The following is a 5,147-nucleotide window of genomic DNA, read 5'->3' as shown; positions in this document are numbered from 1 at the left end:
CACAATATCCGGATCGCCAAGCTTGCCTTCCACGCAAAGGAGAGTCCCATCCGGACACGGGCCGAAGTCTTGAGTCTTGTATCTTCATGCTTCAATAGTCCGGACATTGTACACAGTCCGGCTGTCCGGATACCCCCTAATCCAGGACTCCCTCACCGCCGCCCAAGCCCTAAACTCTCTCGGGAGGACTGATCTGGAGTCCGTTCGGGGCTCGGGAGAGGGCAATCCATCGCTGTCATCATCATCAACCTTCCTCCATTACCAATTTCATGATGCTCACCGCCATGCATGAGTAATTCCATCGTAGGCTTGCTGGACGGTGATGGGTTGGATGAGATTTACCATGTAATCGAGTTAATTTTGTTAGGGTTTGATCCCTAGTATCTACTATGTTCTGAGATTGATGTTGCTATGACTTTACTATGCTTAATGCTTGTCACTAGGGCCCGAGTGCCATGATTTCAGATCTGAACCTATTATGTTTTCATGAATATATGTGAGTTCTTGATCCTATCTTGCAAGTCTATAGTCACCTATTATGTGTTATGATCCGTTAACCCCAAAGTGACAATAATCGGGATACTTACCGGTGATGACCGTAGTTTGTGGAGTTCATGTATTCACTAAGTGTTAGTGCTTTGGTCCGGTACTCTATTAAAAGGAGGCCTTAATATCCCTTAGTTTCCAATAGGACCCCGCTGCCACGGGAGGGTAGAACAAAAGATGTCATGCAAGTTCTTTTCCATAAGCACTATGACTATATTCGGAATACATGCCTACATTACATTGATGAACTGGAGCTAGTTCTATGTCACCCTATGTTATAACTTTTACATGAGGAATCGCATCCGACATAATTAGCCATCACTGATCTAGTGCCTACGAGCTTTTCACATATTGTTCTTTGCTTAGTTACTTTACCGTTGCCACCGTTACAATTACTACAAAACTGCTTCTGTTACTTTTGCTACTGTTACCATTACTTCCATACTACTTTGCTACTAAATACTTTGCTGCAGATATTAAGTTATCCAGGTGTGGTTGAATTGACCACTCAACAGCTAATACTTGAGAATATTCTTTGGCGCCCCTTGTGTCGAATCAATAAATTTGGGTTGAATACTCTACCCTCGAAAACTGTTGTGATCCCCTATACTTGTGGGTTATCAACGTGCGGCACCCTGCTGTGGTCATGGGAGCCCGTCGAGGAGGTGGAGCTTGGTCTTGGTGCTCGCGCTCCGCCACCATCATAGTCGGCACACGGTCTTGACTTGGGAGTGGTGGAAGCGCACGTGCATCTTCTTGGGGCCGCTGCACCACTTGCGGATTCCACCATTAAAAAGCCAATGGGAAGGATCAATTATGTTCTTATTGTTTCAAATATAAATTTGGTGCCCGTAGATTTTTATCGTTCTTGATATAGATTGCAATCTTTCTTGCCCTATTATTCTTGGTAGACCTTTCCTTAGAACGATTGGCGCGATTATTGATATGAAGGAAGGAAATATTAGATTCCAATTTCCATTAAAGAAAGGCATGGAGCACTTTCCAAGAAAGAAAGTCAAATTACCTTATGAATCTATCATGCGGGCTACTTACGAATTTAGTGCCAAAGATGGCACTCGTTAGATCTATCTTTGCTTTTATGCCTAGCTAGGGGCGTTAAACGATAGCGCTAGTTGGGAGGCAACCCAATTTTCTTTATGTTTTTTTTGCTCCTGTTTAGTAATAATTCTTGCATCTACCTTCTGTTTAGATGTGTTTTTATCTTTTAATTAGTGTTTGTGCCAAGTAGAACCTATAGGATAACCTATGATGATAGTTGATTTGATTCTGCTGAAAAACAGAAACTTTGCGCGCACAAATATAATTTTGTTAAATCACAGGAACGTGCTTTTCCGTTGATTCTTTTTGATTCTGATCAATAAATAAATTGTCCAGGACTTCCTATTTTGGTAGGATTTTTAGAGTTCTATAAGTTTGCTTTAGTTACAGATTGCTACAGATTGTTCTGTTTTTGACAGATTTTGTTTTTCGTGTGGTTGTTTATTTCAATGCATCTATGGCCAATAAAATAGTTTATAAACCATAGAGAAGTTGGAATACAGTAGGTTTAACACCAAAATAAATAAATAATGAGTTCATTACAATACCTTATGTGGTGGTTTTGTTTTCTTTCACTAACGGAGCTTATAAGATTTCCTGTTGAGTTTTGTGTTGTGAAGTTTTCAAGTTTTGGGTAAAGCTTTTATGGACTATGGAATAAAGGGTGGCAAGAGCCTAAGATTGGGGATGCCCAAGGTACCCCAAGATATTCAAGGATAGCCAAAAGCCTAAGCTTGGGGATGCCCCGGGAAGGCATCCCCTCTTTCGTCTTCGTTCATTGGTAACTTTACTTGGAGCTATATTTTTATTCGCCACATGATATGTGTTTTGCTTGGAGAGTCATGTATTATATTAGTCTTTGCTTTTTAGTTTACCACAATCATCCTTGCTGTACACACCTTTTGGGGGAAGCCTATTTGATTAGAATTTGCTAGAATACTCTATGTGCTTCACTTATATCTTTTGAGCTTGATAGTTTTTTCTCTAGTGCTTCACTTATATTTTTTAGAGCACGGTGGTGTCTTAATTTTGAAGAAATTACTAGTCTCTCATGCTTCACTCATATCTTTTTGAGAGTCTCTTAGAACAGCATGGTATTTGCTATGGTTTTAAAGTTGGTCCAAGAATGATGAGCATCCAAGTTGGGTATAATAAAAACTATCATAGAAAGTGAATTTGATGCTATGATCAATTTGATGCTTGATAATTGTTTTGAGACATGGAGGTAGTGATATTAAAGTCATGCTAGTTGGGTGATTGTGGATTTAAAGAATGCTTGTGTTGAAGTTTGTGATTCCCATAGCATGCACATATGGTGAACCGCTTTGTGATGAAGTTGTAGCACAATTTTATTTATTGATTGTCTTCCTTATGAGTGGCGGTCGGGGACGAGCGATGGTCTTTTCCTACCAATCTATCCCCCTAGGAGAATGCGCGTAGTGCTTTGGTTTTTGATGACTTCTAAATTTTTGCAACAAGTACATGAGTTCTTTTGACTAATGTTGAGTCCATGGATTATACGCACCCTTTCACCCTTCCATCATTGCTAGCCTTTCTTGTGCCGCTCAACTTTCGCCGGTACCATACACCCACCATTTACCTTCCTCAAAACAGCCACCGTACCTACCTATTATGGCATTTCCATAGCCATTCCGAGATATATTGCCATGCAACTTTCCACCGTTTCGTTCATATGACACGCATTACTTTTGTCATATTGCTCTTTGCATGATCATGTAGTTGACATTGTATTTGTGGCAAGGCCACCTTCATAATTTTCATACATGTCGCTCTTGACTCATTGCATATTCCGGTACACCACCGGAGGCATTCATATAGAGTCATATCTTGTTTTAGTTTTGAGTTGTAAATCCATAAAAGTGTGATGATCTTCATTATTAGAGCATTGTCCTAGTGAGGAAAGGATGATGAAGACTATGATTCCCCCACAAGTCGGGATGAGACTTCGGATTTTACAAAAAGAAAAAAAAGAAAAAGAAAAAGAAAGGCCAAAAAAGGCCAAAGAAAAAAAAGAGAAAAAAAGAGAAAAATAAAAAATGAGAGAAAAAGAGAGAAGGGACAATGCTACTATCTCTTTTTCCACACTTGTGCTTCAAAAATAGCACTATGATCTTCATGATAGAGAGTCTCATATGTTGTCACTTTCATATACTAGTGGGAATTTTTCATTATAGAACTTGGCTTGTATATTCCAATGATGGGCTTCCTCAAGGTGCCCTAGGTCTTCGTGAGCAAGCAAGTTGGATGCACACCCACTTAGTTTCTTTTGTTGAGCTTTCATATATTTATAGCCCTAGTGCATCCGTTGCATGGAAATCCCTACTCACTCACATTGATATCTATTAATGGGCATCTCCATAGCCCGTTGATACACCTAGTTGATGTGAGACTATCTTCTCCTTTTTGTCTTCTCCACAACCACCATTCTATTCCACATATAGTGCTATGTCCATGGCTCACGCTCATGTATTGCTTGAAAGTTGAAAAAGTTTGAGATTATTAAAGTATGAAACAATTGCTTGGCTTGTCATCGAGGTTGTGCATGATTAAATACTTTGTGTGATGAAGATAGAGCAACAGCCAGGCTATATGATTTTGTAGGGATAACTTTCTTTGGCCATGTTATTTTGAGAAGACATGATTACTTTGATTAGTATGATTGAAGTTTCACCATTTTTTCATGTTAATATGAACTTTTATTTTGTATCATTTGGATCTGAACATTCATGCCACAATAAAGAAAATTACATTGAGAATTATGCTAGGTAGCATTCCACATCAAAAATTTCTTTTTTATCATTTACCTACTCGAGGACGAGTAGGAATTAAGCTTGGGGATGCTTGATACGTCTCCAACGTATCTATAATTTTTGATTGTTCCATGCTATTATATTACCCCTTTTGGATGATTATGGGCTTTATTTTACACATTTATATCATTTTTGGGACTAACCTACTAACCGGAGGCCCAGCCCATATTGATGTTTTTTTGCCTATTTCAGTATTTCGAAGAAAAGGAATATCAAACGGAGTCCAAAGGGAATGAAACCTTCAGGAGCGTGATTTTTGGAATGAACGTGATCCAGAGGACTTGGAGTGCAAGTCAAGAAGCAGCCGAGGCCTCCACGAGATAGGAGGGCGCCCCCCCCCCCCCCATAGGGCGCACCCCCTGTCTCATGGGCCCCTCGGGCGGCCACCGACGTACTTCTTCATCCTATATAAGCCTACGTACCCCGAAAACATCCAGGGGCAGACGAAACACAATTTCCACCACCGTAACCTTCTGTATCCGTGAGATCCCATCTTGGAGCCTTCGCCGGTGTTCTGCCGGAGGGGGAATCGACCACGGAGGGCTTCTACATCGACATCCTTGCCCCTCCGATGAGTTGTGAGTAGTTTACCACAGACCTACGGGTCCATAGTTATTAGCTAGATGGCTTCTTCTCTCTTTTTGGATCTCAATACAATGTTCTCCCCCTCTCTTGTGGAGATCTATTCGATGTAAACTCTTTTTGCGGTGT

This window comes from Triticum aestivum, chromosome 6B (genome assembly GCF_018294505.1).
Source record: "Triticum aestivum cultivar Chinese Spring chromosome 6B, IWGSC CS RefSeq v2.1, whole genome shotgun sequence".
NCBI lineage: Eukaryota > Viridiplantae > Streptophyta > Magnoliopsida > Poales > Poaceae > Triticum > Triticum aestivum.
Note: the sequence above shows the minus strand (reverse complement) of the source record.